The sequence below is a fragment of the Topomyia yanbarensis genome, chromosome 1 (assembly GCF_030247195.1).
Source record: "Topomyia yanbarensis strain Yona2022 chromosome 1, ASM3024719v1, whole genome shotgun sequence".
NCBI lineage: Eukaryota > Metazoa > Arthropoda > Insecta > Diptera > Culicidae > Topomyia > Topomyia yanbarensis.
Window position 1 is genome coordinate 17,032,672 of NC_080670.1, and position 12,721 is coordinate 17,045,392.

A 12,721-nucleotide genomic window follows, 5' to 3' on the forward strand; every position below is an offset into this window, starting at 1 on the left:
GTCCACGAACACTGCTACAGACTGAAATGCGCAGCACTAACTACGCTGCCAATAGCCCAATATTAGCAAAGGTCCGTCGCTTCAACGATTTTACCGACATCTTCGACTTCGTCATTAATTCTGCACAGTTTCGAAACCGTATGTTGTCACTTTAGGTTAATTATGTATAGTTTAGTTATAGTTATAGTTCATTAAGACTCAGTGTCAGATGGACTGAAATTGTTTAAATACATATACATGTTAAAATACATGTTAATTTTTTCCAAGCCGATTTTTAGAAAAAATCAACAAATTATACATGTCTGTTCTGCAGGTTCTCGATAAAAATAAAGAAATTTTGAGTGCAATGATTAAGGTCATTTGCAACTGTTTCCGAGAACATTTCAAATTCGAATGCAAATAACGTGGATTCGCAAGATTTTACCACAGGTTTGAGTGGCTATCGTTTTTATACGAACCTAATGCTGAGCTCTGGTGCTTCTAGTTCAATATTTCCGAATGTTGGTGAAGTCAGGTAGGTTTCTCCAATTTATAAATTTTGGGTTTGCGACTGGTTCGAGTTTCCACCTTCAAAATTCTCGGCTTCGGGTCTGGTTTTTTCAATTTAAAACTCTCATGTTTGAGCCGGGTCCTGCTTCGAAAATAATGAAACCCGACCATATCTTGTCATTTTCAATTTTTTACTGCACCTTCACAATGGCTGATTTTAGGTTTCTACATACTTATTTTTGCCTTTCTCATATAGAAAGGTTATGCAATCACTCTAAAAATCGCGAACCTAATCCCGGCCTTTTGACAGATAAGAGTATGCAGTTAGGTGTTGCTATTTTAAAATTAAAAATAGTTTACAGTTTCTTAACAAGTTGAGGTCCGTACCCCCGGATCTTCCTCATTGATTCACCGCTGGTTTCAAGCGATGTTTCAGTGTCGACACATAGTATCTCAACATCTTGGCTGTTGATCCATTGTATGTGCAAATCGTACTGAATATGTAACATTTCCACCATTGTGTTGAACATAACCTGCCTTGGAATCGTAGTTTGGACAAATGAGAAAGGCACAATTGCACCACTAGGTGGATTAAAAAAGGTTTTTTTCCTTGCCGAATCACAGTTTTTTATCATCTTTTGCTGAAATCTCAACAGCTGAGATCGCAGCTTGCATCTTTTTTGTTGAGATCTCAGTAAACGTGACGTTTGACAGCTGACAGACTTGAAAAATATCTTGACGGCACCGATGGTTGAGTTGTAAGCGTGACCGCCACTAACCCCAGTTGGTCTGGGTTCAATCTCAGCCGAGGTCGCAGAGATTTTTCTGAGGTGAAAAAAACCCGTGGTCAGGTCTTCCTTCGGAAGGCAAGTAACGCCGTTGGTTCATGAGTTGATGGGTCGATGTCTAGTCCAGATAGTGGCGGGTCACCTCTCTGGCGTCGGTGTTTGGCCTCGTAGAGGAAATAGGCCGACGGAAAATAAGTAGAACAAGAAGAAGCAGAAGAATAAAATATTTCGTCAAAAATCAGTAAACAAATGTGGCTTTTATTTTGCTGAGATATTGATTTCCACATTTGCTAACTAAACGGCTGTTGGAAAATTGCCGAACTGAATTTAGTGCGTGGATCTAGGGGTAGATCGCTCTAGTAATGTATATCAAATTTGCATCAAATTAGAAAAATGCATTTAATGTCCATTTTTGAATCATCGAACGTCATAGCTGATCTTTTGTGTTCGACGTTTTGTTGAATGTAGGGCTAGTTTTTTGTAGGGTTTTGACGTCTTACACGCAACACAAAATACATTATGAATGGTTATTTTGATGCATCTCATGTCTCATACGAAGATAACGAAGTCGAATAAGTTTCTCAAAGCGGTGTGGTTTTCCAAAAAAAAAAAAGAAAAAGAAAAATGGTAATTGCGGTTTAAACCAAGAAAGAAATGAGTATGCCGTAATAACATTACGCTGATCTATGCTTCTCAAACTGACTAACTGCCCACACAATTATTCATGAACGAAAAGCCGCCACAAAGTTATTTTTTTGGATGGGCTAGGCGAACGAGGAGATGTTCGATCTGTTTTCCCTGGTACAATTAATTGCCTCTGACACACATTGCCGAGTAGGTAGGTACATACAAAGATCACTCGAATCCGAAGCCGGGTGGGGATTGGAAAGTATACGCACATTCGGCGGCCAGTTTTTCTATTTTCAAATATAGGATTTTTCGCGTTTCTGTTGACGCTCCGAAATTTGAGATATTCAACAAAACTAATTGCACTTCCATGTTAGCAAAATCTTCCGGTGCGATGCGGACCAGACCCAGTTCGTTAAGTTGTAGTGTTCGGAAATGTCGTTTAGCTAATTAATGCGGGTTTAATTAGTGTATAACGAAGGAAACGTTTTCCAACGCAACGGTCGGCAGTTGTGTGCAGTTTTTCCTCGATCAGGTGAAGTGCTCTGTTTTGAATGTACCGCCAACCAAATACTAGTGTAGATGTGAACGAGGAGAAAAAAAAAGTTTCACCGCCGATGTGGGCCGTACATTGAATACTGGCATTGTTGTTAGGCGAGTGTCATGGTCGTGACATTTGGAAACTATTTCGGTGATGTATCTACCGACGTTGTGATGATCTCTGCAACTACGGTCCGGGTTCATCCTATTCACATTGTTTTGTGAGCGAAGCTGTGGGTCTTGGATATTCGTGGAGCATCGCAGACACACAAAAATTGTCAGTCTTTCGCAAAATTTTTCTTTTGGATTTGCCCCGGTTTGATAGGAATTTTTTGTCATATCTCTAGGACACTTCTTAATAGAAGAGCGAAAAATGGGGGTGGGCGTAGCGTAGTTGGTAAATCGATTGCCTTGTACGCAGCGCACCTGTGTTCGAGTCCCGACCCCGCACATAGGGTTAGAAATTTTTCATAAGAGATTTTTCTAACCCGAAGAGGAGAATGACCTTAAGGATAAAACCGCTATAATCGAAATAAAAAAAAAGAGCGAAAAACTGGGTTGTGTACTGGACACGACCACGGCGACATTAAAAATGTAGCCTTTCAACGGCCTTCAACGGATTGCCCGTTATACTGTGCTATGGAACCCCCAACGGTTTCAACGTAGTCACGCTTCCAGCCAGCGACCAGCCTAGCCGCCCGGTCCTGCGTTTGGTTGTCGTGAGAAGGTCTTCCGAGCTCAGGCGAGTATTTTGTTTTACATGACAGTTCGGTTACTGAAAGTCGCTCGAATTCCAACGGGTCATAGGCAGCGTTGCCAATGTTCCAGATTTATCTGGAATCCTGATTTTTCCCAACTGAACAGACATTCGTTCAAGCCAGACATTTCGCCAGATTTTTAAAATTTTGCCAGATTTTTCCAGATATTCTAAACTTTACGTTAAACCCCAGCGAGGTTACCATTATGCCAGATTTATCTGGTACAGCCAAAGTTTTTTTAAGCTTCCAGCCAACAGTGAAATCTCTTATTATATCAGATTTTTAAATTATTGAAGTTGTAACAAACAAATTTTGGAAATCCTGGTCATATTCCATTAATACACGTTCTAGGACGAGCAAAATTTTGATGACTTTGAGGTCGCTGTCAAGTGACAGATTTTGCCAAACATTTTTAGTTGAACTGCCACATTTTCTTCAAAAATTAGTGGCAACCCTGGTCATAGGGTACAACACGTTCGTACAATCTCCTTTTATTTGATTGAAGCGTTATTTCGCTGCCATCGCCACAGTCGAGCTCACACTGCGCTGGCATCACCAGGACGCCTTTATATGGGACTACGGAAGCCCCTGAGCGCTTCGACGCAGTCAAGCTACCAGCGAGCGACACATACCTCGTCTGTCCGCTCAAGCCGCTAATCATAAGTGTGGTGGTTTGTTGTCCGTCTATTATCTAAATGTTCGAGGAATGCGAAGGAAAACTCAACATTTTTTTCTGGTCCATTCATCTTGTGATTACAACGTTACTGTTCTCGCTGAAACCTGGCTGCACGCTGACATACATAACGCAGAACTTTCAATGAAATACACAATTTATCGCTGTGATCGTTTCCTCTTGGTCACGGGGACGGCGTTCCAAATGTGCCAAATCTGACTTGCACCGTCTTACAAATGCCTGGTTTTGAATGTCTGGAACAAATTTATTGTATTTCGTACTCCAAATATTTGTGGTATATATCTGTAAACGAACAGCAGTCTAGATCTACGGTAGTTCAACAAATTATATACAAAGTTATAAGCTCAAACAGTGTACTAATTGAGCGACCGAAAATAAAAATTGCAAGAATAGAACGTGCTTCGCAAAACCCGTTTCAAACATATTAGAATATAAAAATCGGAAATAAACTTCAAGCATAAAAATCTGCCAGAAATCCTTCAGCATAAGAATTGCTTAAAAAGTTCTCACCCGTAAAACTTGGCAAGGATGAACCTCCAGTATAAAAATCATTTAAAAACTAATAAACCACTCGTAGGAGCATCCGTATATCTTTTTTTTTATTCATTTCGTTTATTTGATAGGCACAAATGCGTTAGCTTGGCGGTGCCAAATTCTTTTGTTTTTACACTTTGGATATTTTAAAACTAGGAGGTTACAATGGTGAAATATTTTTTTTTAAAGAAAATTTTTACAGCTATCTTAAGACTAGAAATAAGATTCTATATACAAGAGAGGGAGCAAAAGATTTTTTTTTATGAAAAATTTTAAAACAAGGAATTCAATAGTAATAGTTTTTAGGAAATATTTACAGTTATCTTAAAACTAACAATATAGTTTGGTACACAAAAGGGGGAACAAATGTTTATGAGAAAATTCACCGGTGTTTTAAAACTAGGGATACAATTCTATTTACAAGATGGGGGACAATAGTTTTAACAAAGAGGTAAAATTACAACTATCTTAAAACTAGGAATACAGAATACAAATTTGAACTTTTTTAGCGGAGACTTATGCTTGGTCAAGATATTCAGAGGGGGCTGTAGAAGCAGTTGTATCAAGGACAGGGGAGAGAAAGCGTAGATGGTGACCGGGAGAGAAGAGCAAAACTTGCAACTTTCGGGCAAACGGGAGATCAGCGAGACAAATTAGCGCCTCAGTCTAGTAGGTCGGATTGGCGGATGGTATTCTTCGGAGCCGCGGGGAATCCTTCAAAAGTCATCGGACCTCGAGTCGCTCTCGCTTCAGTTTCCGTAGTGGTGAGTGTGACGGCGGTTACATAGTTGCAGTCTGGAGCTGATCGGTCCCAAAAGGCAGGAGAAAATTTCTAAAACGAGAAATAAAAAGAGAGGGGCTAAATTGGGATATTTATCGTTTTTATGAAAGTATAAATAAGGGACATATAGGGGAAATCACGATTTGCCAGCATATCTCGGACTGGGACATTGGGTGGTCTACCTCGGGCCCGAAGGGAATCCTTTAACTGAGACCTGGCGTCCAAATACCCGGCGCATACCCAGACAACGTGCTCGATGTCGTGATAGCCCTCGTCACAAGCGCACAGACTACTCTCCGCAAGCCCAATACGCCGAAAATGCGCATCCAAGGTGTAGTGGTTGGACATAAGTCGGGACATTACACGAATAAAATCCCGACCCACATCCATCCCCCTGAACCAAGGCTTCGTTGATACCTTTGGGATAATGGAATGTAGCCATCGTCCAAGTTCACCATTGCTCCACGAGGTTTGCCAACTGCTGAGTGTCCTCTGACGACAAATACTAAAAAATTCGTTGAAGCAGATTGGTCTTTCATATATGTCACCATTTAATGCGCCCACCTTTGCTAATGAGTCGGCCTTTTCATTGCCCGGAATAGAGCAATGAGAGGGGACCCAAACAAAGGTAATTTGATAAGATTTTTCAGATAACGTACACAAGGACTCCCGTATCTTCCCCAGGAAATATGGGAATTGCTTTTTGGGCTTCATCGCACGAAGAGCCTCGATGGAGCTGAGGCTGTCCGAAATGATGAAGTAGTGATCTGTGGGCAGAGTGTCGATAATCCCAAGGGTGTACTGAATTGCAGCTAACTCTGCGACGTAAACTGAAGCGGGATCATTGAGCTTGAATGAAGCGGTGATAGTATTGTTGAAGATACCGAAGCCAGTGGACCCATCGAGATTTGATCCGTCAGTGTAGAACATTTTGTCACAGTCGACTTCTCGGAATTTATTATAAAATATATTGGGGATCACTTGCGGGCGTATATGGTCCGGGATTCCACGAATCTCTTCCTTCATGGATGTGTCGAAGAATACAGTAGAATCAGAAGTATCTAGGAAACGAACACGGTTGGGAGTATATGAAGAAGGGTTAATGCTCTGTGCCATGTAGTCGAAGTACAAGGCCATAAATCGGGTTTGAGAATTAAGCTCGACGAGCCTCTCGAAGTTTTCAATCACCAACGGGTTCAGAATGTCGCATCGGATGAGCAATCGATATGAGAGGTCCCAAAATCGATTTTTTAGCGGAAGAACACCCGCCAACACTTCGAGACTCATCGTATGGGTCGAGTGCATGCAACCCAAGGCAATGCGCAAGCAACGATACTGGATTCTCTCCAGTTTGATGAAATGTATGTTCGCAGCGGAGCGGAAACTGAAACACCCGTACTCCATCACCGACAATATCGTTGTTTGGTATAACCTGATCAGGTCTCCTGGGTGGGCACCCCACCATGTTCCAATTATTGTTCGGAGAAAATTGATCCTTTGTTGGCATTTCTGTTTCAGATACCTAATGTGACATCCCCAGGTACCTTTAGAGTCGAACCATACCCCGAGATATTTAAATGTGAAAACCTGATTGATCGTTACACCCATTAATAGAAGCTGGAGTTGCGCTGGCTCACGCTTCCTAGAAAAAACAACCAACTCAGTTTTCTCCGTGGAGAACTCAATACCCAGCTGAAGAGCCCAAGCAGACAAATTGTCTAAGGTATTTTGTAATGGTCCTTGCAAGTCGGCAGCTTTGGGCCCTGTGACAGAGACCACGCCGTCGTCTGCAAGTTGCCTTAGCGTGCATGAATTGGCAAGACAATCGTCAATGTCATTCACGTAGAAATTGTAGAGCAGGGGACTTAGACATGAGCCCTGGGGAAGACCCATGTAGCTAAATCGCAATGTTGTTAAATCGCCATGCGAAAAGTGCATGTGCTTTTCAGACAACAGGTTTAGCAAAAAGTTATTTAAAATTGGCGAAAGACCATGCTGGTGCAGCTTCTCTGACAGAATGTTGATAGAAACTGAGTCAAAAGCCCCCTTAATATCCAAGAAGACTGATGCCATCTGCTCTTTGTTAGCATAGGCCATTTGGATTTCTGTAGAAAGCAACGCAAGGCAATCGTTCGTCCCTTTGCCTTTGCGGAAGCAATTGTGTATCTGACAGTAAGCCATTTGCTTCAACCCAATTGTCGAGGCGATACAAGATCATTTTCTCGAACAACTTCCGAATACAGGACAGCATTGCAATCGGCCGATACGAGTTGTGGTCGGAGGCTGGTTTTCCTGGTTTTTGGATGGCGATGACCTTCACTTGCCTCCAGTCATGAGGGACAATGTTACCCTCAAGAAACTTGTTAAATAAATTCAACAAGCGCCTTTTTGCAGTGTCAGGCAGATTCTTCAGCAAGTTGAATTTGATTCTGTCTAACCCTGGGGCGTTATTGTTGCATGATAAGAGAGCAAGTGAGAACTCCATCATCGAAAACGGTGTTTCGTTCGCGGTATCGTGAGGAGACGCGGCGCGGCACGTTTTCTGTACCGGGACAGAGTCCGGACAGATCTTCTTGGCGCAAGCGAATATCCAACGGTTTGAATATTCCACATTCTCGTTGGTACTATTACGGTTACGCATACGTCGAGCTGTACCCCAAAGAATGCTCATCGCTGTTTCTCTCGTTAACCCGTCGACGAACCGGCGCCAATAACTGCGTTTTTTTTGGCTTTCATTAGACTCTTCATTCGCCTTTCTAACGACGCGTACTGTAGATAGCTAGCGGGTAACCCGTCTTCCCGGAAGGCCTTATATGCAGTGGACTTTTCCGCGTACAGCTCTGAGCACTCTTTATCCCACCACAGGGTGGGAGACCGTCCATGGGTATTCGCGCTGGGTACTGGTTTAGTCTGAGCTTGATTCGCACTGTCGAGAATCAAGCCAGCCAAAAACCTGTACTCTTCCTCCGGAGGAAGTTCTTGAGTGGATTCGATTTTAACGGATATCGCGGTCGCGTAACTCTTCCAATCAATGTTCCGTGTGAGGTCATACGAGACATTGATTGTTTCCGATGGTCTTGAACCGTTAGCAATTGAAATCACGCTACCGTGGGGATCAGGGATCACCTTCCACCTGCAATCTAACTGTAGCGATGTCGAGCATAGCGATAAATCCAACGCGCTTGCGCGTGCTGGTGGTGTAGGAATCCGCGTCATTTCTCCCGTGTTTAAGATGGTCATGTTGAAATTGTCGCAAAGATCTTGGATTAATGTTGATCTATTATCATCATGAAGACAGCCCCATACCGTACCGTGCGAGTTAAAGTCTCCCAGAACTAGCCGCGGTGCCGGTAAGGATTCCGTGATATTACAAAGCGTTCGGTGCCCTACCGAGGCTCTAGGAGGAATGTAGATGGAAGCAATGCAAAGGTCTTTACCTTTGATTAGAACTTGACAAGCGACAATTTCAATGCCTGGTGTCGAAGGGAGGTTAATTCGGTTGAAAGAATAGGACTTTTTGATCCCCAAAAGTACTCCTCCATAAGGGTTTTCTCGATCCAGACGGATTATATTAAAGTCGTGGAAGTTGAGATTTATATCGGAAGTTAACCAAGTTTCACATAATGCGAAAACATCACATTTTAAACTGTTTAGTAAGAATTTGAAGGAATCGATTTTCGGGAGGATACTTCAGCAATTCCACTGTAGGACAGTGATCGAATCAGTGACCTCGTTTGATGACTTAGCCATCGAAGGATACGATCGCTGCAAGGAGGGGCCATTTAGCAGTCAACTGTTTCAAAAATGTTTGCACCATAGGGAGAAAATGTATCAGAATGCTTTTAAGAGGATCAGTAACATTGAAAGCTGTGAAAATTAAGTCCACTATGTCAGAAAATTTCATTAGTCCGCTACTGGACTGAGTATTTGTTTGAAAAAAGGGAACACTTGGGGTTTTTGGTGTCCCTGGAAGTGGTGGATACTCCTTGTTAGAATTAAAATTTCCAAGTCCTGGAGCAAATTGCTTCGGCTTTAGTGCATCACTTCCGTTGGATTTATTGATTGTAGTTGGCGCACTCTGAGTGGACGACACTTTGGCACCCTTACGAGGCAATCTAGGGAAGCTTGATTTTTCCTCTTCCTGGACTCCCCTGGGTTAACCAAAGATGTTCCCTCTTGTGGGTCGTCAGATTCTTGCTCAACGCCAGCCAAAAGAGCAAAGGAATTTTCGGAAGGGACAGATGGCGAAGCATTCTTAAGAATTTCTGCATAAGAGCGCTTCGAGCGTTCCTTAAGGGAGCGCTTAATTTTATCCCCGCGCTGTTTGTACGCGGGGCATGATTTAAGATCATGCGGAAGGCCCCCGCAGTGAATACACTTCTCAGTTTCTCCACTGCAAGCGTCATCCTCATGTTCTCCCTCGCATTTGCCGCACCTTTTCTTATTGCCACAATAGGTGGCTGTGTGGCCCAGCTGCTTGCAATTGCTGCAGTTCATTACCCGCGGTACAAACAGGCGAACCGGTAGACGAACCTTATCCAGGAGGACATAGTTGGGGAGGGAAGACCCGGAGAAAGTCACCCGAATCGAGTCTGACAATGAATAAGTTGTCTTATTATTCTCAGTTTTTGCTGAATACAATTGCTTGCATTCCAGAATCTTCACATGTTCAAGTGAGGGGTCCTTAAAGCAACCAACTCCATACCTCAACACGTCTTCGCACTTCAAACCCGGTTCGGCAACGACCCCGTCGATCTCCACTGCCAAACAAGGTATATACACCTTAAATTGCTTTGTAAAGCGCTCGCTGCGAGCAATCTGGTTTGCCTGGTCGAAGTCATTCACTAATATGCGTATCTTATTAGCTCTAACACGTGTTATCTGAGCTACGGCCGGGTAGTTAGCAGTCAGCTCCCGTGAGATCTCTAAAATATTAAGCGATTTCGTAATGGGCCGGAAATAGACCACCCAGGGCCCAGTTGAATTGGGTGGGTATGTTTTAATACGAGGAGGACTGGGGGAATCAGGGGAGGGAGTAATTTCGGGTTTATCCGGTATATCCATGGGAATATCTTTCCCATCCAACGTTACTTCGCCCTCGGCCATTTAGGCACGAGGATATCACGTGGTGTAAACGAGAGATGAAACTTATATTCAGGGGAAAAGGATCTAAGAAGTAGCGACAGATCGGGGGAAAGGGAAATGAGAAAAAAAAAAAGATACTTAGCTTATATAGCGGCTTGTCCGGTTATTGAACTATTCACTTCACCAACCTAGGCACCGGCGAACAAAGCCTGCCGCAAACAATGACTGGCCTTCACAATGTATATATTTATATTGATCCACTCTATGCACAGCACAAGAAAACGATCTGCTTCGATCGAGAGTTCAGACGATTGTGATCCGTATATCTTGATGTTCAAGATTAAAAGTCGGCTAACAAACTACTTTGTAAGAATCGGATATGTTTCCGGTTTTTTTAACACTCGAGTCCATTTGTGACGTCAGCGTAAAGTATTCAATAGGGTTTATTTTTATTTTCACATCTTCAAAGTCCACTACGGCCGTACTGATACGCCGAAGAGTAAACTCATTGTAATCACTCAAGTTCACCTCGATCGATACAATCTCTAGGATACGGTTTTTGACGGGCGTAAAGAAAAAATCTCTGACTTCGACGCGTACGCCTACTGCGATTGACTAAAGCTCTTGAAAAGTTTGCCCTTCTAAAATTGCAGAGACTAGGAATTCTTTCGTGGATAACTGGATGGTTGCAATTACAGACACTTTATATAACAGACTTGCGGAGAAAAAACAGTAAAACTAGCAACCATGAATGTACAGTGGCATCACGGAAGCTCCCATAAGCTTTCTATGGGCTTCCTCTTGTACTTCCCCTCTCAAGACCCTCATGCTCGTTTGGCTGCACTTTTTGACAGTCCGTTTGGCTGCAATTTTTGAGACGTCACTAGTCTGTGTTAGAAAAACTCTAGTAAGAGAACTGCGGAGAGAAAAACAGCATTTTTGGCAACGTATGCCCCGGCATTGTATGGCAACACGTCCAATGTTATAAGGATAGGCAATGTTCGATTGGATTCGGTTTTTGACAGCTAAACGCGAATCCAATCGATCCAAAATGGAGTCTCCGCAGTTCTCTTTCTAGAGTTTTTCTAGGCTGTGTATGAAGTTTGCAATCGTATCTGGCTGTCTGTTTGTATACTTTCGTAGGAATTTGTTCAACCCTTTTTTTGGTTCAGTGTATTCTTTCCGATAAGTTGTTTACATCAATAGGCTCTCAAACGTGAAACTTTTTCGCTCGATGCGCCAACTGGATTTCATTTTTGGCACTAGTCAAATGATGATGAAAACATTTTCTTGCATTGATGGTATAGGATGGTTTTTTTTTTAAATTTTTAAACCAGCTTTTTTTTTTTTTTAATTTTGACGAGATTTGTGAAGTTATATCATTGTTTATTGTATCAATCAGCAGAGAATTTTGTTTTTACCGTTGTTATTGTGTAAAAGTGTTTCCTGGTTACTTTTGTGTTGTGAGAAAACCAGCGAAGCACGCAATCGAGTGAACTTCTGTGATTTAACTATAAAATCTTTCCACCGCACGCAGTGCCATCTATATTTCATTGTCTGCATTCTCAGATCGGCACGCATTATGGCATGTGCATGTGATCACTGCGTGAAACCCTTCAAATCGGACAACTTTATCGAATGCATGGACTTTTGCAAAAAACAAAAAAATCGACTGCTTTATTATCCACTGAATTGTTAGTATTGAACCTTTAGAAAGGTCTCCCGCATACGCTGTGGCCACGCTGAACTTCTTTTGGTCTAAACAGCCATGCATTCCACGCGCGTATTATCTATAACACACGCAGATTTCAATCTATCGGCAACAATTTTCGAAAAAACGGACAGTGATAAAATACAATAAATTCTACATATTTTTTACTTCTATCCAAATTTTAAAGAGAAAATACCCAATGGGTCATTTTCTACAGCGTTTTTTTCCGTGATGCAATTAAATGTGGGACACCCTTTAATACCGTTTTCCTCGAAACCTTAATTTTTTTATGAGGATGCCCAAAATGTGTAGCCTGTCGATGAACCATAGAAAACTAAATAAAAAAATCAACTGGAACGCGTACAGATATGCTCAAAGAAATTTGCCGAGGAATGGACTCTGCCTGTTTATCTTCTTATAACGATGGATTCATGCTGCTTGAGTTACCGAGGCTTAAGTTTCGCCGCACTTTCTTGCAAAGAGTGTTGTCAAGTAATAATCACTTGCTCGGATTAATTTTTTGTACTTACACTCTAAGCAACCGTTCTGTTTAGTGGATTCCTAGACTCCGCAGTTTCTATGTTCAAAACAATCGTGTTTCTGATGTTGCCTTAAATGTCTTTTAACCCTATACTTTTTTGACAACTGTACATACAAAGCTCTCTTTGACCGCCCCTCGCTACTCGTAATAAAACTCAACTATCCCCTCCTGTA